We start from the raw sequence: 24,879 nt of genomic DNA on the forward strand, positions 1-24,879 counted from the left end.
ACTTATTGACACCATTGTCTGAAGCACACAATGGATTTATCGCTCAGCTAGCTAGTGTTAGAACCAGGATGCAAATTAGCCAGTTTCAGAGTTCCCACTCTGAACAACTACATTATACTGTTACTTCGACAGAAAAAGGTGCAATTTAGATAGCAGGCTTATATTATTTCTGAGCATATCCTTTATGGTAACAGAGCATGACAGCAAGGTTTGGGGTACTAGGTTACATATATGACACATGTGCAGAAGTTTTAATATTTTCAACACAGGCATCAGCAGAAGTGACATACACCACTCACTGGTTCTTAAATCAATCTGTAAATACTGTGACTATAGGGTAACACTGGGAGGGAGGCCCAGGGATTGCCTGCTGGAAGGAAACTGAAAAAGGTAGAAGCTCTGTCTCCAACTTGTCTTGGAAGGGGACAGAATGGGCTCTTGTTCCTAGAAGTCTTCCTCTTTTCCTTCTATTACATCCTTGACACTTACCCAGACAGACTGGCAGAGGCAGAACAGGTGAAGTGCCCAGAGAGCTTGCTTAGGACCACATTCACTCTCTTCCCTAAAAGGGTGAGGCAGGATCCCAAGCTTCATACTAAGGCATGATCTTAAGGTCCAGAGGGGAATGTGGGTGAAGAAGAGGCACATGCCAGGGTGATCAAGCTGTGTCATCCTGTGCAAAATCTTTCAGTGGCTTCCCATCTCACTGAGTCAGAGTCATGCTTTACTAAGGTATACCAGACCCTGACTACACACTAGATTTATTCTGGTAATGTTTTATAAAGACTTGACCAGATTTCAACCCAGACCAATTAAAACAGATTTTGGGATTGGGCCCAGACATTTTTTCAAAGCTCCCAGAGTGACTAGAATGTGTAGCTGGTTCTGTCAACTACCAGCCCACTCTATGTGGTCACCCCACCCCCCAATCCCACATCCCAAACAAGCCCTTCAACCTCATCTCCCACCACACTCCTCACTGCTTTCTTTGCTCTAGTGTCACAGGCATCCTTGCAGTTCCTCAAACATACCAAGTATGCCCTTGTTTGGGGCCTTTGGATTATGGCTTCCTCTGCCTGCAACATTCTTCCGTCATATACTCTCATGACCCACTTCCATAGTCTCTTCAGGGTCCCTAATAAGAGAGACCTTCCCAGGCCATTTCATATCAAAAAGCAAATCCTTCCCCCATTCTCTTCCTTTGCATATTCCTTGTCTTCCTAATTCTGCTTTTTTATTTTCCCCATAGCTCCTCTAATCTCACCAACTGACTTGTATATTTGTTTGTTTCATGTCTGTTTTCTCATTCTGCAATGTGAGCTCCACAAGAGCAGGCTCCTAGAATTGGTCTCTGTTATAGCTCCTGCTCTTAGAAATATACCTGACACAAAGTAGTTGTTTAGTCTATATCAGTTCAATGAGGAAACAGCCACTGTAGCTTTATTTCTTACCTAGATTTGTTTTGGAAGCGTTACTAAAAGTCAATAAATGATAACAGGTAAACAAAAGCCCATTTGAAAAGGTCTACTTTAAAAGTAGACCTTTAAAAAGCTGGAATATAAAATGGAAAGAAGCTGGAAAAATAAAAATGTCTTAGGCTTTTCAACAAAAAGAGTCAAAATTGTATGAGCTGAAAAGTATTTAAAACAGGACATATCACATATAGCTGGCCCTCTGTATCTACAGGTTTCACATCTGTGGATTCAACCAACCATAGATTGAATTTTTTTTAAGTACAACAATAAAAAATAATGCAAACTTAAAAATTATACAGTAAAACCACTATTCACTTAACATTTACATTGTATTATGTATCATAAGTAATCTAGAGTTGATATAAAGCACAGGCATACCTTGATTTATTGAGCTTCACTGTATTGTACTTCACAGATACCACAATTTTTACAAATTTAAGATTTGTGGAAACTCTGCATTGAGCAGGTCTACTGGTGCAATTTTTCTAAAAGCATGTGCTCATTTTGTGTCTCTGTGTTACATTTTGGTAATTCTCCCATTATCTCAGACTTTCTCATTATTATTATATCCATTATGATAATCTGGGATGAATGATCTTTGATGTTACTCTTTCAATTGTTTTGGGGCACGATGAACTTCACTGATATAAATTGGCTAACTTAAATGTTGTGTGTGTTCTATCTGCTCCACCAACTGGCTGTTCTCCCATCTCTCTCCCTCTCAGGCCTATTCCCTGAGACACAACAGTATTGAAATAGGCCAATTAATAACCCTACAATGGCCTCTAAGTTTTCAAGTGAAAGGAAGAGTCATATGTCTCTCACTTTAAATCAAAAGCTAGAAATAATTAAGCTTGGTGAGGTAGGCATGTCCAAAGCCAAGATAAACCAAGAGCTAGACCTCTTGTGACAAACACCTAGGCCTCTTAGCCAAGTTGTGAATGCAAAGTAAAAGTTCTAGAAATAAATTAAAAGTGCCACTCTAGTGAACACACAAATAATAAGAAAGCAAAACAGCCTTATTGCTGATATGCAAAAAGTTTTAGTGGTCTGGATAAAAGATCAAACAACCCACAACATCCCCTTAAGCCAAAGCTTAACCCAGGGCAAGGCCCTAACTCTTCAATTCTATGAAAGTGAAGGAAGAGAGGTGAGGAAGCTGCAGAAGAAATGTTAGAAGCTAGTGGGCATTGGTACATGAGGTTTAAGGAAAGAAGCCATCTCCATAGCACAAAAGGGCAAGGTTCAGCAGCAAGTGCTGATGTAGAAGCTGCAGCATGCTATTGGGAAGATCTAGGTAAGATGATTGGTGAAGGTGGCTACACTAAATAATAGACTTTCAATGTAGATAAAACAGCCTTCTATTGGAAGAAGATGCCATCTAGAAATTTCATAGCTAAAAAGGAGAAGTCAATGCCTAGCTTCAAAGCTTCAAAGACAGGCTCTCTTGTTGGGTGCCAAAATAGCTGATAATTTTAAGTTGAAACCAATGCTCATTTACCATTCTGAAAATCCTAGGGTCATTAAGAATTATGCTAAACCTATTCTGCCTCTGTTCTATAAATGAAAGAACAAAGCCTTTATGACAGCATCTCAATTTACAGCACAGTTTACCAAATATTTTAAGCCCACTTTTGAGACCTACTGCTCAGAAGAAAGGATCCCTTTCAAAAGATTACTGCTCGTTGATAATGCACTTGGTCAAACAGGAGCTCTGATGGAGATGTGCAAGGAGACTAATGTTCTTTTCATGCCTGCTAACACAAAATCCATTCTGCAGCCCATAGATCATGGAGTAACTTTAACTTTCAAGTCTTATTATTTTAAAAATGTACTTTATAAGGCTATAGCTGCCAGGTAGTGATTCTTATGATGAATCTGGACAAAGTAAATTGAAAATCTTCTGGAAAGAAATGGCATTCTAGATGCCATTAAGAATATTCATGATTGGGCCAGGCGCAGTGGCTCACGCCTGTAATCCAAGCACTTTGGGAGCCTGAGGCAGGTGGATCACGAGGTCAAGAGATTGAGACAATCCCGGCCAACATGGTGAAACTCCGTCTCTACTAAAAATACAAAAATTAGCCTAGTGTAGTGATGCGTGCCTGTAGTCCCAGCTACTCGGGAGGCTGAGGCAGAAGAATTGCTAGAACCCGGGATGCAGAGGTTGCAGTGAGCTGAGATCGCGCCATTACACTCCAGCCTGGGGGACAGAGCACGACTCCATCTCAAACAAACAAACAAACAAAAACACACACAAAAAGAATATTCATGATTGATTGGAGACGGTCAAAACATTAACAGGAGTTTGGAAGAAGTTGATTCCAACCCTCAGGGATGAGTTGAGGAGTTCAAGACATCAGTTGAGGAAATAAATGTGGTGACAATAGCAAGAGAACTAGAAGTATAGCCTGATTGTGACTGACTTGCTGCAAGCTCCTGATACAACTTTAATGGATGAGGAGTTGTTTCTTATGGATGAGCAAAGGAAGTGATTTCTTGAAATGAACTGTATTCCTTGTGAAGATGATATGAACTTTGCTGAAATGACAACAAAAAGTTTAGAATATTCCATAAACTTCCTTCATAAAACAGTGGCAAGGTTTGCAAGAATTTATTCCAATATTTTAAGAGATTCTACTGTGGGTAAAATGCTGTCAAACAGCATTGCCTGCTACAGGGCAGTCTTTCATAAAAGGAAGAGTCAACTGATGTGGCAAATCACATTGTTGCCTTATTTTAGAGAATTGTCATAGCCCCTCCAACTTTTGGCAACCACCACCCTGATCAGTCAGCAGCCATCAACATCCAGGGAAGACCTGCCATCCAACTAGATGATGACTTGTTGAAGGCTAAGATGATCCTTAGGATGTTTTAGCAATAAAGTATTTTAAAATTAAGGTATATACTTTTTTTAGATACCATGTTATTGCACACTTAACAGACTACAGTATAGTATAAACATAACTTTTACATGTACTGGGAAACCAAACGATAGTGTGACTTGCTTTACTGCTGTGGTCTAGAACAGAACCTGCAATATCTCTGAGGTAGGCCTATAAATGGGAATATGTGAGTAGACCAGCCTGGGCAATATGGTGAGACTTTATCTCTACAAAATTTTTTTAAAAGTTAGCCAGGCATGGTGGCATGCAGCTAGTCCTAGCTACTTAGGAAGCTGAGCCAGGAGGATAGCTTGAGCCCAGGAGTTCGAGGCTGCAGTAAACTATAAACCCACCACTATACTCCAACCTAGGTGACCCTAGACTCCAGCAAGACCCTGTCTCAAAAAAAAAAAAAAAGATGGAGTCTACTTCTGTACCTCTTCTAACTGAACTGGCCTTGTGACTTGCTTTGACCTGTAAAATCTGTTGGCAGAAATGGCATGCTGGTTCTGAGTCTACCCTTGAGAGATTGTACAATTCTGCTCACTCTCTCTTGGAAATCTGCTACCCTGTGTTTTAAGTCTGGGCTGGCCTGCTCCATGAAAAGTCATGTGGCCCAGATGCTCCTATTGCCCTAGTGAACCGCCAGTTAATCCTCAATGCAGAGCCTTATAGCTGTTATCTGACCATAAATACATGCATGAACCTACCTGAGACCAGAATGGACCACAGAATTATGAGCCACATAAATGTTGTTTTAAGCCACAAAGTTTTGGGATGGTTTGCTACACAGCAAAAATCCACTGACACATCTACCAAACATTCTTCACCCCTGGGATTAAAAAATACACTAGGCTAATAAATTTAGTTCAGATTTATAAACAATATCCTGTATTCAAATTCCATAAAAGCGAAAAAAAAAGAATGTAAAAGGCTAAGAGGAAGAGTTGAGAAGGTTATCAAACACAAGAAAAATAAAGCTTAATGTATTTTCCTTGTTTTTATTTCTCCCCTGCCTTTGCCACTATTTTGATTCCAGAAATTTTTTATTTTTAAGACAGAGTCTCACCCTGTCACCCAGGCTGGAGTGCAGTGGCCCGATCTTGGCTCACTGCAAGCTCTGCCTCCTGGGTTCACGATGTTCTCCTGCCTCAGCCTCCCTAGTAACTGGGACTACAGGAGCCCGCCACCACACCCGGCTAATTTTTTGTATTTTTTTAGTAGAGGCGGGGTTTCACCGTGTTAGCCAGGGTGGTCTCAATCTCATGACCTCATGATCCACTCGCCTCGGCCTCCCAAAGCGCTGGGATTACAGGCCTGAGTCACCAGGCCCAGCCCCTAGAAAAATTTTTTAATGAAACTGAGCTTAAATAAATTATTTTTAAAGTTCACTTTTCCAGTTCTAAATTGCAGATGCTTCCCTTACTAATAGCAGGTGTTCAATTAGCACCAAAGGTATATAGGAGTTAAAAGCTAATAAATTTCATCCTAACATTTAAGCTTATTATATATGAAGTGTTTCTTCTATTTGAACTTAGCTTTTATTCTTCATTTTTAGGAAGAAGTGATATATACATCTTCACAATGCCTTTATCTATGCCTCTGATTTATATTTGTTCATCCCACCCTTAGTTTTAGCAAACTTTGTTTATCATTCTGTTTCTATAGTTTTCCTAGGCAAGAGAAGAAAAATAACTTTAAATTTTCCAAAATTTCCTACTTATGTAAATTTACAGAGTTGAAGCACAAATACAAAGTGAACTATACCCAGAAAATTATCAATTTTAATTTAAGGATTCGATTTTCCAAACTTACAGTGATAGTTTAAAAAGCCAGACTTTAGAAAAGAATAGAGAAGGGAAGAAAAGAAGCATTATTAATTCATTGATTCTAATAAATAATGTTGGAAGATATGGGAAGGAAAGTTGACTGGCAATTTAAATCTGGAAATTGTTTCCAGAAGGTAATAATAAATTTTAAAAGTCCTGGATTTTTCACTTTGACTCCCTTCTAAAGATGGTCATAGAGGCACATGTCAGAGTTGAGGAGGTATATCTGGCATACAGATGTTTATGTCATGAAGGCAGAGACCTGAATTTGCCAATAAATCAGCCAGCCCTCTTCTGCTAGACAGCTAAACCCTTTCTCCATCCCATAAGGCCAGGTACCATTCCTATCTTTTGAGTTATGAGGCTGCCAAACTTATTTCATCCTATCTCCAGTGAATGCCTAAATAAAAGCAAATTTTAAAAGTGGAGAAAACTATTTTTCTGCTCTAAAAACTGATACAATGCCAAACTAAAATAGCTGTGATCATGGTGTTATTTTGTTTTATTTTTTTAAATTAAAGAATCCAATAAATTTTCCTTTTCCTAGTTCCTCTATTCTTTTCCCATGTGATAAAGTAGATATCTACAGCAGAGCTCAGATTGACGACAGAGTGATGTGAATTCTTTATTGTTAAGGAATATTAATGAGTCAATTTGTAGAGCATACCCTTGAACCAGGCTACCAATAAAAGAGGAAACTTTTAAGTCTTTTTTGGTGTGGGAATCAGAATTATCTTCACAGGGCCAAATAGGTTTGCATGGCCCTTCAATTGTACAGTGTCTTTTTAAGCCATTCTTTGGTGCCAGGAATTACTTTAGGACATATCTGCCCTTTTCCTAGTGTATTATTTGGTAATAATGCTTAAATGTCTTTAAATTGGAACCCATGTTTTGTAACTATTAGTGGCATTAAACTTAAAATGGCAAAACTGCAATTACTTTTGCACCAATTTAAGAGTACAGTGAAATTTAGGTACGTCAGAAACTTAGAAAGTAAGATGCTGAACTTAACTCTAGAAAATATAAGAGAGCTTAAAAACCATGGGATATCAGAAAGAAGAAAAAAAAATAGAGGCTTCTCTTGTTAATGGGATGTGGTTACAACAGAACTGGAGGAAATAGCACTGACAAAAAACTGTAACAGTTGAGGCCTACAAGATCCTTGTGAAAACATCCCCTTTAAAAGTCAGGTTAGAACTCCATATGGGCTGCCTTGCATTATGTAGTTCATATCATATGATCAAAATATTTCCTGGATACTTAGGAAGAATTGGCCTCTGTATTTTCTAAGCTTCTCTGGGATTCATCAAGGGACTCAAGGCTACCAGTGAAGTAGTTTATGATACAATTAACTCTTTCATCATTGTAGAACCTTCTTTTGGAGCAGGGTATGGGTTATTAGAGGGTCTGTCAAACTGCCAATAATAAACTGATCACGAAGCAAGACCACCTTGCTTTAAAAAATCAAAGCCAACATGGTAAGTGCTTCTTTAATATATCATGTATTATACTTGGTTGGCACCATGCAAAAGCCTCAGAGAACTCCACCCAAGCAAATGGATTTAAGACTGGGATATTTCTCAGCTTAGAGTTTTAAAAAATCTGAGAACCTGGTGGCTCACACCTGTAATCCCAGCACTTTGGGAGGTCGAGTCGGGCAGACCACGAGGTCAGGAGATCAAGACCATCCTGGCTAACATGGTGAGACCCCGTCTCTACTAAATATACAAAAAAGTAGCCGGGCATGGTGGTGGACACCTGTAGTCCCAGCTACTAGGGAGGCGGAGGCAGGAGAATGTCGTGAACCTAGGAGGCGGAGCTTGCAGTGAGCCAAGATCGAGCCCCTGCACTCCAGCCTGGGCGACAGAGCATGACTCCATCTCAAAAAAAAAAAAAAAAAAAATTTTATATCTTAGATCCACAGTAAAGATATGTTTATTAAACTATGGATGACAACAACAAATGCAGAGATGTATTCTAATTTACTCTTGTTAATGGATTGGGTTCTAACCATCATTGCATTGAGTAATTAAAAGACACTTAGAAAATTATGTCTGGGTGGTGACCAGAGTTCCTTAAGGCCTTTGTTTATAATTCAGGCAAAGAAAAAAAACTGTGGCCAACATTTATAAGGTGAAAGGATGAGCTGTCCAGTCTATTCTACACTGCATCTCAACCAGCTTCGAATTCATTAATGCAGTGAAATTAGCAACATTGTTCTATCAGGATTAGAATCTTGTAAGAAATATGCTTGAATGTGCCATTACAAGATGGCAGGACACTAAGGGGTGGGCATTACATGAGTGTTTTAAAATTATTCTTTACACAATTACATATTTAAGATATTTCATAATACAAATTTAAAGGTCAGAGTATTCATTAATTTCCAAAATGCACTGAAAGGATATAGAAGCACTTTTCTGAGGGTAATTCCTGGACTGGGTTAAATGTGATAGCCCACAATTACGCTTTAAAATTTTTGGAATTAGTTACCAAATTTAAAAATGTAAACCATTTACATTTGAAAAATCCAAATTTCCAGTTTCACTTGAAACACTTGAAGAACGGGTAAAGTTGGGTCTAGATTATGGCATGGCAACGCTGGGTTAAATTGAATATTAAGACATACACTCTCGGCTGGGCATGGTGGCTCACGCCTGTAATCCTAGCATTTTGGGAGGCTGAGGCGGGTGGACTGCCTGAGCTCAGGAGTTTGAGACCAGCCTGGACAACATGGTGAAACCCCATCTCTACTAAAATACAAAAAACTAGCTGGGGGAAATAAATGCATGTACACAAGAGCATGAGATACCACTGCCACAGGAATAAAATATTCCACATATTAATGAAGTTAAGGAAAGTAATTAAAGATGAACCAGACTTATTTCCTAAAGTAATATTTTTTAAAGAAAATTTACCCTGTTCATATTGTTACTCAAATTGACAGAATTCTGAGTTAATATAGTATAAAGCTATCATTTACTTCTGATTAAAATATATCTGAAGGCCAAGACAAAAACGTAAACACAGTAATATCAAAAACTAACATGGCAGTCAAGCATTAACCAGAATCTGAGAAAATTTTCTTTTAAAAATAACATCAGTGAAATTCAAACAAGAAATATAAGCTATCGAATGTATGGCCTTCAATGTGTGAAACAGAAGGATTGGACATGCAGACCAATGAAAACTAGAAATCCTGTTTCTTAAAAGGCTAAATGTAAATTTGCCATATGACCCAGCCATTCCAATCTTAGGTACATACTCAAGAGAAATAAAAACATATATCCACCAAGGACTTGCACAGTAATATTCCTAGCAGCATTGTTCATAATAACCAAAAGTTGGAAACAACCCAAAATTCCACCTACTGGTGAGTGAATAGATAAAATATGATATTTGCCCAATGGAATATTATTTGGCAATTTACAAAAGGAATGAACCACGGATACATGGTATGACACAGATGAACTTGAAAAACACTATGTTAAGTAAAAGAAGCCAAACCTAAGAGACCACATACAGTGCAATTTCATTTATATGAAATGTCTAGAAAAGGTAAATTCATAGATAAAAGAAGTAGATTAGTAATTGCCTGGAGGTAGTCAAAGGGAAGGAAGAAATAGGAATTAACAGTAAATGGGCATGAAGAATCTCACTACTATGGTAATTAAAATATACTAAAACTGATTTATAGTCATTGTTGCACAACGTGGAAGTTTACTAAAAAATCACTGAATTGTACCATTGGAAATGGATTAATTATATTACATGTAAAATATGATTCAACAAAGTTATTTAAAAAATCAATCAGGCAGCTAAAACTTCTGCATCCCAATCATATTTTCCCCAGTACATGCATAAGTACTGCACAGACAATACTGTAGCTCTCTGGTGGTTAAATATTCAAACAAGTAGGAATTAGGCAAGGAAAAAGAGCTAGGTGACTAGCTGTGCAATGAATCATGAGATATATTCTTTCCTTATCCAAACATTCAGGGGAAGAAACATAGGTAGAAAAGACTTGGGAGCACCCATGTTGAGGTTTATTCTTTTTCATATATTAAAGGTAGTTAAAGAACAACTACAAACTTCTTCAAATATTTCTAAGATATGTCTCCCTCAGAGTTAGTGTACCTGAGTGCTGCAGTAGCAGCCTTTCCTACTTCAAACAGGCCAGAACTAGCTGAATGTTTACTATCATCAGTAATTGAGCTGGAATTGTGCACGTCAAGCTGTTCTATATCTTGGCTCTGAGAAGGGGCAACTAATAGCAAATGGAGAGTGAGAGGAACTAAGAAAAAAAGCCACACAGTGAGTATCTAAAGCCAACATTGAATCTATAAAGAATGTTTGACATTCAATGATGATATTTTCTAAGAGAAAGAAAAAGGAAAAAAGAAGATAAAATTGCACTGAGTCAAAACAAATCAATGAGGAAAGGATAGTCTTTTCGACAAACGGTGCTGGGGCAATTCGAGATCCACATGCAAAAAGATGAATTTAGACTCCCGACTCACTCTATACATGAAAATGACTCAAATTGGATTGTAGATCTGAATGTAAGAGCTAAATCCATGAAAGTCTTAGGAAAAGAAAAAACATTGAAGTGAATCTTCCTGTAGGTTAGGCAAAGATTTCTTAGATGCGACACCAAAAACATAAGTGATGAAACAAAAGAATACAAATTGGACTTGATCAAAATTGCAAACTTTTGCACTTCAAAAGACACTATTAAGAAACTAAAAAGACAAGCCTAAGAAGAAAACATTTTCAAATCATATATCTGATAAAAGACTTATATCCAAAATACAGATAGAGCTTAAATTGGAACTCAAAAATAAGTAGAAAACCCAATTAAAAATAGGCTAAACATTGTGAATAGACATTGCACAAAATAAGATATATGAGTGCACAATAAGCAGATGAAAAGATACTCAACATAATTAGGGAAACAAATTAAAACCACAATGATGTATCATTTGATGCCCAGTGGACTAACAATAATAAAAAAGATATACAATCAGTATTGAAAAGGGTGTGGATAAATTGGAATCCTCATCCGTTGCTGGTGGGAATGTAAAATGGTGCAGCCCCTTTGGAAAACAGTTGGCAGTTTCTTTAAAAAGTTAAACACAAATTCACCATATGACCCCCAAATTCTAATCTTAGCTATCTACCCAAGAGAAATGAAAACATATATCCACAAGAAAATTTGCATGTGTGTGTTTATAACAGCATTATTTATAAAATTAGAAAGTATCCACTGTCCAAAAACTGCTGAATGAATAAACAAAATGTGGTATATACATACAATTGAATATTATTTGGAAATAAAAAGAAATGAATTACTGATACACGCTACAGGGATGAACCTCAAAAACACTGGTCTAGGTGAAAGAAGCCAGGTACAAAAGGTTACATATTTTATGATTGTCATTATATGAGATATTCAGAAAATAAAAGCTATAGATTCCAAAAATAGATTCGTGGCTGATTGGGGTTAGAGCTAAGAACAGAAGGTGACTGCAAATGGACATGAGAGATCTTTATGAAGTGATGGAAATGTCCTAAATTTGGGTTATGGTGATGGTTGCATAACTTTGCATATTTACTAAAAACCATTAAATTGTACAATTAAGTGAATTTATGGTATGTAAATCAAACCTCAAAGCTGTAAAAGTAAAATGCATCAGGATGATTTAAAAAGTCAGCTTAAAAAAAGAAAAAGATCCCCCAAATATTTCTGAAAACTATTTGCTATGAGAAACAGAAGATAGCTTTAGAAAATATTGTACCCTTAAAAAGATAACAAAGATGGCCTCTATGAACTAACAAGAAGGTCATAACGGGAGATGAAGCTCTGAAGACTAGGAAGCTGTCAGGAATAAGAAAACTCAAAAAGGTCTTTAAAATTCAACACAAGAATGAAATTTTGCACTGATGTCTTTAAGGAGCACAACTGACATCGCAGAAAATTGATTCCATAATATTGAAAACAAACTTGAAAATTATCTAAGGCCACAGAGGAAAAGGATTAAAAAATGAAAGGATGAGAAGGTAGTAAGGAATACAAAGCAAAGAAAATGCTAAGAAGAAAAAATAGAGCACATATGATTATCAAATCTATAATACAAGAAAGCTTTTCTGAAATAATGAACACACAAGTGTTAATTTTCAGAGTAAAAGGTCTGTATGTTCTGGACATGTTATAAACAAAGACCATCACCTAGATATGACCAGGTGGTATTTCTGAACCGGGTATTCTTCTTTAGCTACCCAGATTCATGCTTGCTCCTTCTCTGCCCTGCTCTGTGCTCCAGGAGGCTGACTTCTGCAAACTTTACCCAGGCTTTCTCCCCATCGGTTGACTCCTCCTTGGGTTTGGCCAATAGAAGGCACTGGCAGGCACGCTGACAGGTGGAAGGTGGGAGAAGAAATGGTTCAGAGTATTTCCCCTCACTACCTTTCTCTTACAACACCACATTTTTAGGCAGTAGCTAAATCCCCTTCAGGCGATAGATCCCACTGGGAGGACCCTACTCAACGGTTAGTTTTCACTGGCCTCTATAATACTATTTCCTCAGCTATGTCTTCATTTCTCGGGGTGGTGATGGTTTCCAAGAGTAGCAAGATTTTTCTGAATGCCTTGCCAGCCCTGGTTTGTTCCCATAATCCTGCCCATACTGCTGTGAGTAATAATCTCTTTTCATTTGAACCATCTTGGGTGAATTCTGTTTCCCACTGGGGAACTCAGATTAATATAAATGATGAAGAAAAATATCCATAAATACATAGAGAGAAAATAATCTGACCTACAAAGGAATAAAAGTCAGACTGATCTCATACTTCTCCATTGCAAAATGAATGCCAGGGCTAATATATAATAAGACATATTTTTTGACTCAATAATTTCATTCTGCCATTCCTGTGTGAAATCAACCAAAGGCTATTTTCAAAAATACAAAGGTTCAGAAAATATTTATAAGCTTTTTCCTGAAAAATCATGTCAAGTATTATCTAATCAATGAAAGACTAGTTAAAACTATGATCTCAGAATTGTAGAAGCTGTGGTTTAAAATCATTGATAGCATTGAATTGTTTGAATACCTATAATTTTTTTTAACTTTTATTTTAAGTTCAGTTGTACATATGCAGGTTTGTTATATAAGTAAACTTGTGTCATGGCAGTTTGTTGTACAGATTATTTTATCACCTAGGTATTAAGCCTAGTGTCCATTAGTTATTTTTCCTGATCTTCTGCTTCTCCCACCTTTCACCTTCCCACAGGCTTTAAAATGGAAAGTATATACTATAACAATGAAACATTTAGTAGTAATAATTTTATCTATAATCTCACATTAAATTAACAAAGAACAGGCTGTAGTGTAAGGAGTTAAACTAACTGAAAGAATTTTTTTTTTTGAGATGGGGTCTCACTCTGTTGCCAGGCTGGAGTGCAGTGGTGCGATCTCAGCTCACTGCAACCTCCACCTCCTGGGTTCAGGCAATTCTCCTGCCTCAGCCTCCCAAGTAGCTGGGATTACAGGCACGTGCCATCAAGCCTGGCTAATTTTTTTGTATTTTTAGTAGAGACGGGGTTTCACCATGTTAGCCAGGATGGTCTTGATCTCCTGACCTCGTGATCTGCCTGCCTTGGCCTCCCAAAGTGTTGGGATTACAGGCATGAGCCACTGCTCTCGGCCAGGAATTTTTTAAGTTTCATTTTTGATTTTGGCAATTGGGAAAACTGAGAATTGTACATGTATTACAGAATAAAATTAACACTAGTAGAATTAAAAATAGGATAACTACTTTCAGAACGACTCTAGAACATAATTATTCTAATTTAAACTTAGCCATACCGCTAAATGAATAAACCCAATAGCTACATTTTACCCTTGATAGATAATACTTCCCATATAACAGATATTCCTAAATACACACAGTTGGATCACTTGATAAAGTTCTATGAAAATTTTTCTTTTCTTCATATGCAAAGAGGCAGTGGATACAACTACATACTAACATATTAGTTGCTCATTATATATCAGAATAAATAAGCAATTGGTCTAATTATTTCTACTATTATTCAAGGTTCTTGGCTAATGTAATGGTAAGAAACTGTTACTTTGTGAAGGAAAGAAAAAATTAACAGTTAATTGTATTAACCACTTACCCCCATGATTAATTGGCTACACAAATTTAAATAACTGAGCTAGCCAGCAGATCAATGTAGAATACTCTGAATTTTTAATTTTAAGTGCTTCTAAGTTGAATCATGCTGAATATAAATGCTCCAATTAAGTGAAATATATAAGTATAAAATGGAAAATGTTAGGAAAGGCTAAATGACAACTTCAAATGTCATCTTCAAATGTCATTTACCATCTGGATAAAGATCAATTTAACTGACCCTGAAATGTAAAAATGGAATTAGGACAGAAGCATCAAATAAATAATTGTATTTCCATTCAAATTCAGTCAGGTCTAAGGTCTTCAACATATAACTGAAATTCTAATTTGGAAAATACTTTCCAATATGCAGTAAAATTGCACATTATATTTACTCAAAAGTAACATCACAAGTATTTGAAAACAAAAGAACTGAGTAAATTATAATTTAAGAAGCTAAAGATGAGCTCCTATGACAGCAATCTTATCTTTCTAAACCTCTTCTCTTGCCCAAACATTTATTGATATTTTTTATATGTATCACTGTGTGTGTAAGTGAATTAAATAGAAATATAATTCTTAAATTCAGAGAACATTAAATTTAGCTGTGGAGTCAATAAAAACTACAATGCAAACTAAATTATCTTGTGCTTGACCACTTTTGATCAAAGAACAGTTCTTCTTTCTCTGCTACTCTGTTTCTTTTTGGGAAGCATATTTATCTAGCAGTAAGGTAGAAGAGAGATATTTAACAGGACAAATCAACATAGTCAGCCCTGTTGCCCTGTTGATGAATGCAGTGGCAGGTAATGCAGCCAGATTATCTCCCTGTCCATCAAAACATTTGCAAATATGAGCTAATGTATCCTGAAGCAGTAAGGACTAAATACAGGCCTAGTGGAAGAGGCAATGGGTCAGATGGAAGAAGTTAGCATGGCTTTATAATGAAGTGAGATTTAAAGGTGAATTTCAGAGAGTAATAGACATTCATGAAAAAATGGAAAGAAAAAGCATTTCAAAGTTCTGTAGAAAAAGTTGGGGTCCTAGGTAGCTCTAAAATTTTATTCTGATAGACTTCAAAATTCTTTCCAGGAATTGTCTTAATTAGCTAACTTACAGCTACATGGTGTTAATAACAGTAACATCTGATATGGTACCATACAATTTATAAAGCACCTTCACATATGTTACCTCATGTTACCCTTGTGAATAGACTGGATAGGAAAAATATTTATTTTCCTTTAAAAGGTGATTAAATTGAGAGTCAGCTATTACGTGACTTATCTGAAGTAACATAGCTATTACATTTGTAAAAAGTGAGATAGAATTGACAGACCTGAAAACATTTTTCTAGCCCTATGTTCCTAGTTTTTGCTCCAAAGATTCCCTTTCTGTAAGATAAAATAGATTTTTCCCTACAGCCACCTTGGAAGTCTTCTCTCAGTGTTTACTCAAAACATTCTCTGATAGACCCTAGAGTATTATAGAGGATTATAGATTCTAGGAGTATTGAGGTTCCCTAAAGAGGGTAGGTTATTTGTGGGTCAGGAAGAACATGAAAGTGGCAGTGGAGGGGCAGCCTGAGTCCTTGCAGTGAGGCCACGCAGCACTGATGACTGCAGACCACGCGTTGGAGGCAGACAGACTTGGGTGTGGGCCTGGCCTGCTAACTGGTGACATTAACCTCTCTGAGCCTTAGAGTCTTCATCTCTAAAATGAGGCTATTAACAACATAATTATACATAAACTATCTAGTTCAGCCGCTGGCATGTAATTAGCACTCAACATTGGTGGCTACTGAGCCACTGCAGCCCTGGGGTAATTTTCCATATCTCTCCAGCCAAATTAGCTGCTAAATCAATTGTCTCAGACATTGAAGATATCAAGCAAATTCCAATGGATAGTCTTTGGGAGTGACAGGATCTGCAGTCTTCTCTCATTCCTTAAACCCACATTTTACATTTTTTCACCAAAGCTCAAAGAAGTTAAACTGCAGAGCTGATGCCCAAGATGTCAGAGTTGTCTTCTTGTTCTTGGGTTCCTGTCCCCATTCCCTTTCTCAAGAATCCAATGGTACCTTGTTTCAGGGAAGACCTGTTGTTTCTGGGGGATAAATGGAATTTGAGAGATGCAAAGCAGAGTGCTAGAAGTTTCTAGAAGGTAGTAAGGTCTTGGGAGATCTCTATTTCTGGAAGTGGGGTGAGGCTGGAGTTACCCATCTACTTCCTTTTCATCATGTTTGCACTGCACTAAGCACCATGGAAAGAGCCCTGGTTCACAGCCACTTTTTTTTCTCTCTGCAAAATCAGGCATGAAACACCTTGCTTAATTACCATTTATTCTCTTTTCGAAATTACTTATTGTTTATCAACTTTGTGCCCTGTTCTCTTTTGGTTATTGTGGACACAGTTAATAACATGGACTTGGTCTTAATAACATGGACTCGGTCTTTAGTCTCAAGGAGTTTACAGTCAGGAAACTGTAAACAGTTTCAGCAGGAAAAAGTTATATACAAATCAAGTAAAAATAATTATTGTAATATTACAGAAGAAGGTGGTCTCATTGCCTATATGCTGGGTACTGAACTAGACGCTGAGGGTGCCACAGGGACCAACACAGGAGCGGCTCTTGTCCTCTTAGAACTCACAGTCTGGTTGGTCTTCTGAGGACTTCATGAGAAGTATTTGGTATAGTAATGTGTATGTGAAGCTATAGTCAAAATACAACCTGTATGAGGCTCTTTCCTATTAGAAAATAATTAACTTGTGGGCAATGACTATCCACCTGGTGACATTATCTGTTATTCCTTATACATATTATATATATGCTTCATAAATAGTTGCTAAGTGAAAGTCAGGTCCAAGTTTATATGTTTTTATTTTTATGTAAAAGGCTGAGACAGAAATAAGATGCTATTTCTGCCACTACTGGGAGCAAGGCCATTCACAGGCAGCCAAGGGTGGCCATGGTAGAGGGGAGTGGTGGAGAATAGTGTCGTTTATTACTGTCCCAAAGCCTGAACGCACCACATGGACTATTTAAGTTACAACTGTGCCCTGATTATCTCCTAAGGAAGGGATTGAGGTTAATTGAGGTCTTGTCTGCATGAGGTTGATGTCTGTCACACATACAAAGGCCAAGTAATCTCAAAAAAAATTTTATTATGCTCTTGAAAACATAAAGACTTGCAACTTCAAAAAACATCAGAGAAGTCATAGGGAATAAAAATAAATTTCAATAATAACAAAATACAAACATTTGGATGTTTAGCTGAGGATCAGTGCTGGTAATGGCCACATTCTGCGGTGAGAGCCTGGCAGCCTTCCAGGGGCAGGAAGCAGGGGCAGATTTCATTCTAAGAATCGTATGGTTAAAAACCCCACCTCAAGACTTTTTGCAGAAATTAGAATGTTTAGGGGCCATCATTCAACACCCTGGTTTATTTACTGGAATAGATGATGAATTCTTGTGTTACCACATGGTCTTTGTAGCTTCCTAGAGTGTACAGCCAAGGCCACATCAAAAGGCATGCCTGGATTATTAGGGAGTTTCAACTTGTACTCATTCCCACATATCAGGTCTTCAGTTGTAATTTCTACAGCGCTAACACAGGCCCTGAGTACTGAGTAGCAACGGCAAGATAACTGTGGGTCTTACTTCCTGTGTTAAAAATGGAATCAACCTAAATGCCTATCAATTATAGACTGGATAAAGAAGAATGTGGTACATATACACCATGGAATACTATGCAGCCATAAAAAGAAACAGATCACATCCTTTGCAGGGACATGAATGGAGCAGGAGGCCATTATCCTTAGCAAACTAACACAGGAACAGAAAACCAAATACTGCGTGTTCTCACTTACAAGTGGGCGCTAAATGATGAGAATACCTTGACACGTGGAGGGGAACAACACTCATTGGGGTTTTTCAGAGGATGGAGCGTGGGAGGAGGGAGAGGATCAGGAAAAATAATTAATAGGCAACAGGCTTAATACCTGAGTGATGAAATAATCTGTACAACAAACCCCCATGACACAAGTTTACCTATGTAACAAACTTACACTTGTACCCCTAAACTTAAAAGTTAAGAAACAAAAAAGATACATGTTCCTCAAATGTCCATTTTTTTAAATTAAAAAATGTGTATCTGGAAAAAAACTTTCATTAGGGGCCTTCAGTGGGTGCAAACTTGGAGTTTAATGCAACGCTTTGCCATCTATATCTTTATATCCTGTGTTATCTACATGGCCACACTACACCAGGCATTCAAGAAACAGCTGTTAACTGACTATATGAAAAAATAATTATAGTATTTAAATAATAGTAATGAAACTGAATTTTATACCTATGAAACTTTCAGGGAGAACAGAGATGGATAACTGACAAAGTAGAAAATGATATATTTATAGTAAGCTTCGAGAGCACTCAGTTTAATTTCTGCATTTACATATTAAAAACTGAGGCCTGTAAATTTTAAGTTATTTGCTCAAGGTCATAGGGAATGACAGATGAGGTCTCAAAGCTAGTTTCTAGACTCCATTATACGTGTACTTTCTAACAATCACACTCAAATTCATGGCTAATGAAAAAATGACTATTATCTTTTCTGTAAAATTTTAACTCACAATTTGTTGATTCTATAGAAAAGACCTGTCAAGTATTTAGAAGGCTCATTTATCCATGATGGTTGCATGTAGAGTCTGTGTATAACTGCAACTTTTTGTCGTACTATATTGATTTTCTTCATGATTGCCCCAGAGGCCTCACATAAAACTCAGTGTTGCTTCTGTATCTGGTCACAGCTAGGAAATGAATTCTTTCAATATTTGGTCCCCAGCCTTGAGTGATACTAAACTCAGAGCTGTTTCATAACAATGTACATCCCTTGGATTAAGTTTTTCTTCACCTTCCCAGCGTTTTTACCTAATTTTAAAACCCTTATTTCAATAGTTTTATGGCTTTATTGTGAACCATTTCAAATTCCCCCTCCCCCGTCTTTATTTATTTAGTTTGATACGGAGACTCGCTCTGTCGCTCAGGCTGGAGTGCGGTGGCGATCTTGGCTCACTGCAAGCTCCGCCTCCCGGGTTCATAACATTCTCCTGCCTCAGCCTCCCGAGTAGCTGGGACTACAGGCACCCACGACCACGCCCGGCTAATTTTTTGTATTTTTAGTAGAACGGGGTTTCACTGTGTTAGCCAGGGTGGTCTCGATCTCCTGACATCATGATCCACCACCTTGGCCTCCCAAAGTGCTGGGATTACAGGCATGAGCCACCACGCCCCGCCTCAAATCTCCTTTTAAGGTAGGTTGGATACAGAAGTCAGTGAAGTAAACAACACTTCAGTAACTATATAAGTAATATACTTCCATGGAGATACTTAACATGGATAAATTGCTAACCTCACAGAGGTGAGTCACTCAAAGTTCAGCCTTGAGCCCTTGGACCAAGTTAAACTGGCCTCATAGAGTTCAGGGTTGGAGACTTAACTCTTATGAATATGCTTCATCAGCAAAAGCAACAAAAATTTAAATATACATGTATTAAACAATTTTTGGGAAGCCCATTACGTTGCACACATCAAAATCTATAGATATTTTAGATGGGAACTGGAAATGTACTCAATAGGAGATGCTTAATCAGGTAAAAACCTGTATTTGTTCAGCACTCTACAGTTTCAATAATATGTAGTGCAAAATTTCAGCCAAGAAAGGAACTGGAATCTGATCAACAATGTGGGGGTGTGCCATGCTATCCTGTATTTTTATGTAAATAAGAAATTTGAAATTTATAATAAAAGCTCATTATATTGCACAAAAATAATCCACCAATTTCTGATCTGTGTACTACTTTGCTTCTAATGGGGGCTTGGCATCTGGGTAAAACAGTCATTTACGTGTGACTGAATATTAAAGATCACTTCAGAGTACATGGAACTGTATATCTAATTTCATTTAAAAATCCAATAAAATTTATAATGCCTACATAAATACATCTTTAAAAATGCATTCATAGGCCGAGGTGGGTGGATCACAAGGTCAGGAGATTGAGACCATCCTGGCTAACACAGTGAAACCCCGTCTCTACTAAAAACACAAAAAATTAGCCGGGCGTGGCGGCGTGTGCCTGTAGTCCCAGCTGCTGGGGAGGCTGAGGCAGGAGAATGGCGTGAACCCGGGAGGTGGAGCTTGCAGTGAGCCGAGATTGCACCACTGCACTCCAGCCTGGGTGACAGAGCAAGACTATGTCTCAAAAAAAAAGAAAAAAAAGAAAAAAAAATTCATTCATAACACATGGCAACTTCCTGGAAGAAAAGCTTTTCTATGCTTACCTGACACACTCTTCCTTTTTTTAAATTTAGTCTCTTATTCCTGCCCATGTTATTCGACAAACTATTGGCTCTGAGAAGATATGACTAAAATAATAATGTTTAATTGATGCATCTAAATATATGTGTGGCCATTTCATTTTAAAATATCAATGACTACAGTTTTATTTTAAAATGTTAAGTAAACTACCAGAACCAGGGGAAAATATTTGCAAGAAATGCCCCATTAAAGCGTCTCTTGGAATGCTTCTTTGCTGATTTATCACTCAACATTTCTTTTTCACATTTTATTATTCAGGTAAACATTCCCTATTAGAACCAAGTGTAGCTATGATCAGTTCTTTATTTTATATAAGAAAATAAATAGGTAATTGTAAATATATAGTACAGAATTTGCCTATTAAACTGTTCCATTTGTAAAGAGAATCTGGATATACAGATATACTCTCAAGGGACTCTAAAAAACAAGAATAACAGAGACGCTGTTAAAATTTATAGTACTAATTATTTTTGTGTTCTAGAATGAAAGTTCATTGTAATAAATAAGATCTATTATACCAAGTGCACAAAAAATAAAAGTCCAAGATAGATGGTGCTATTTCAGTAGGCCAGTTAAGAACCCTCTGGAGCAAAGACTGGGAAAAGTTAAGAAAATTATTTTCTTTTAAGAATCTTGTGTATGGGTGAGGTATGAGACAATATAAGGAGTACAGATTCTGAAAAGAAAAAAGATCTGATAAACAGTTCTCATCATCATCATCTTACTCTTTTTCTTTGCTCCTCTGTTGGTGAATTCTTTGCTCAAATGTCTCTTATCAACACTTCAACAAGCACCAGACCTTAAAAGTGACACCAGATGACCCTTCTTCTCCTGATGATTACAAGGAGTTTCAAAGCTTTGAAAATAAAGTTCACTGCTACAGCAGCAGAACCTCATGACAGGCAGTGATCCTCAATTTAACTGGAGCAAAAACTCACCTCTCACAGAGAATGCATTGTCCAAAGCCTCCTCCACAACCTCACCTTATCCTATTTGTGTATGAACCCATTCTGGCGTTCAAAGAGCTAGTTGTTGTTTACATGACGTAACTTTAATTAAAAACCTCTGTCTCTTTGATCATTTGCAATGTTGAAAGATAGAATGCCATTTTCTACAGGTTACAGAAAGGTAAAGGCATTCTTCTACAGCAAGAAAGCATAGTGCTGGTAGCAATCAGTGTTTTATAATTGGGATGAAAATGCTATTAAGATTCGAAGGCAGCATTCGAAGAGGTCCCTCTTGTTTGCAGTTGGTCAAACATCAGCTATTTCAATACAAGCAATGAGATGCAATAGATGCAGCTAATTACCTCTATCCTGCCTCTACTCAATTCTTCTTACTCCCAAGTGCCTACTCCATCCTCTCAGGGGGAGAAGATAGACAGATAGATGTGAGGAGGTGCACAAGACCTTGTGCAGCCACCAGTCCTGAGAGCAATTGGTCAATACCCTTGAAGCTAATTAAATTTTTAGCAAACAGTTCTAAACTGTAGCAGATGGTCTATTGGTCCCAGCGGTGCTGTTCAACATCTATATGACTCCATGTAAAGATCTAAAATCTTGGAATTGGAGGATTGCTTCTCTAGAGTATATTCTATGATTTTTTGACTTTATAACTAGTGTCTTTTCTCTTAATGGAGAGCTTGGCCTGGTTCTACTTTTCTCCTTTAAAAAAATGACACGAAGGGATGACAATTCATCACTCACCAAATTAACCAAGTTGGTTAACACTCACCAAGGGCTTGAATATGTTTTCATTTTACAACCAGTGAAGCAGATGGTTAACTGAAGTTGTTGCAAGTCATCCAAGGAGTAGCTTACAACCGTTATCCACAGAGTAAACCAGTTATAATTGCAGCTCAGTTTTAATATTTACCGTTTTAGAGCATCATAAAATTACCATTGCAAAAATCTTATCTGAATGAAACATTTCTGATTTCTAAACATATTGTTAAACTACTTTTTCTATTTCTGACATTTTTCTGAACACTATGAAGGTCAACCTCAAATGGATAATTATAGAGAACTCCTACCAGAATATTATTTGGTTTTCCTTTATTATATTTAGTATCTTCCAGATGTTTATCTTCCACTCTTTCTCCCTTCCTGTTTTTTTTTATTTCTGTTCCCCACCACCTTCCATCTTCTCAAATCGTGAATGCCATTTTCCTAATAAAAGATTACTTTAAAGGCTGATGTTCTGCATATATACTCCTAAATTATTTTTACTTTTATTGTTGTATTCCCTAATCAGGCATTGACATTTGGTTTTTTGTAACTCCAAGGAGAATCAAATTGCCTCTTTGGTATGAACATATATACCCACACTGCTTGGTGCTGGAACAGCATTCTCCCAACCCAGAAATAGAGCCCTGAAGGAGGAAATAGTCACAGGGAAGAGTGTGAGCAAAAGAATCAAGGAAACGCATCTTTACAATCTCCTGAGGACATTCCCAAGCTCTACCCTTTCCTCCTGGTGGCCAGATTATTTTGGCTTTTATTTTAAGATAGGAGAGGTCCCATCGTTCTGGCTAATGGATAGACAGTCTATGCATATTTTCCCCTTTAATGGAAGTAAAGTGAAAATCAGAAAGCTCTTATGCCATTCTTAAGTACAATTTTTCAGGTATCCACTTAAAACATTCACATGATACCAAATTAAAGGCATTTCTTTTTTATCTCCGGTAATCAAGCGAAGTTTGTTTGTACTTGAATGTTTACAATTTAAAACATTCAAGGAATATGAGAGAGCACAAGTAACGTATGAATAGGGAATGGCGCCTATGAGACTGACAATGAACATTCTCTTTGCTTGCTCACAGGAAGCTATTAGATTGTTGCTGCTGTGGGTTGAATTCTGTTCTCTCCTTCTACCCTCCCTGTCAAATTCATATATTGAAGTCCTAACCCCCAGTTGCTCAGGATGAAATCTCATTTGGAGACAGAGGTATTTACAGAGGTAATCAAATTAAAATGAGGGGCAGGTGTGATGGCTCATGCCTGTAATCCCAGCTCTTAGGGAGGCAGAGGTGGGAGAATTGCTTGAGCCCAGGCAGGTCAAATGAGGTCCTTAGGGAAGACCCTAATCTAATATCACTGATATCCTTACAAAAAGGGGAAGTCTGGAAACAGAGAGCTACAGGGAGAATGCCATGTGACCATGAAGATGGCCATCTACAAGCCATAGAGGGAGGCCTGGAACATATCCTGCCTTCGCAGCCCTCAGAAAGAACCAGCCCTACTAACACCTTGATTCCAGACTTCTAGACTGCACAACTGTGAGACAATACATTTTTTTGCTGTTTAAGCCACCCAGTATTTGGTATTTTGTTACAGCTACCCTAGAGAACTAATACAGTTACCTACTTTACTTTTTTTTTCTATAAATGAAAGTCAATTTTTGACATACCTTCAACTGTACATTATTGTTGAAGAAATATATACTTATAACTATATTAATTTCATATTTGATCTTTTAACTTTAGGGAAAAAATCTTTGCCATTCCTTAAATGGCAATGTTCTGAATTTCATGAGGAAAATCTTACATACCAGAAAAAGATGTTGAGAATCATCAAAAACAACCTTTCAGTGTAGAACTGGATAAAAGTAGACAAGTACAAGTTACAGGCCTTTTAAAGTCACCCAGTTACTGGTGAAAATAGATCACACAGCTCCCAGTCTCCATATTTTTCTACTATAGCACAGAGCGACTCCTAGCTAGTAGCCAAGGATTTCATATCATTAAAATTTTTTTTACTATTTTGTTATGCTAAAAATTGTTTAAAGTCAGGATAATATAAGTAAACGGATCACAAAAAATAGTTTATTCCACTGAAACTGTGTTCTTCAAAGTCCTAAGACATATTCTTAATCAGACTGTTGATAATTGCACTGTTATTTGCACTATATTTTTGTACCATTTTGAGATAAGCACAGCAATGACAGGTGGGTCAATACCTCAGTCTGTGGAAAGATTAGAATTTTCTTTAGAATTCTGCTTATCCAAGCAGAGGAAAATTTTCGGAAGACAACTTGTGCATTTGCTATTTCTCAACGGTAGTTTTCACAAGTTGCATTGTACATGTTCAGGTAGCTATCAAAGAAAAGTATAATTTAATTCTAATTAAATTGCTATTTATCTT

General features: G+C 37.3%; 1 protein-coding gene across 3 annotated transcripts in view; it reads right to left on the reverse strand.

Moving 5' to 3' along the window:
- MTCL3 (MTCL family member 3) overlaps positions 1–24,879 on the reverse strand; it is a 46,464-nt gene that overhangs the window by 13,836 nt on the left and 7,749 nt on the right. The window lies entirely within an intron of this gene.

The sequence above is a fragment of the Pan paniscus genome, chromosome 5 (genome assembly GCF_029289425.2).
Source record: "Pan paniscus chromosome 5, NHGRI_mPanPan1-v2.0_pri, whole genome shotgun sequence".
In the NCBI taxonomy this organism is placed as follows: Eukaryota; Metazoa; Chordata; class Mammalia; order Primates; family Hominidae; genus Pan; species Pan paniscus.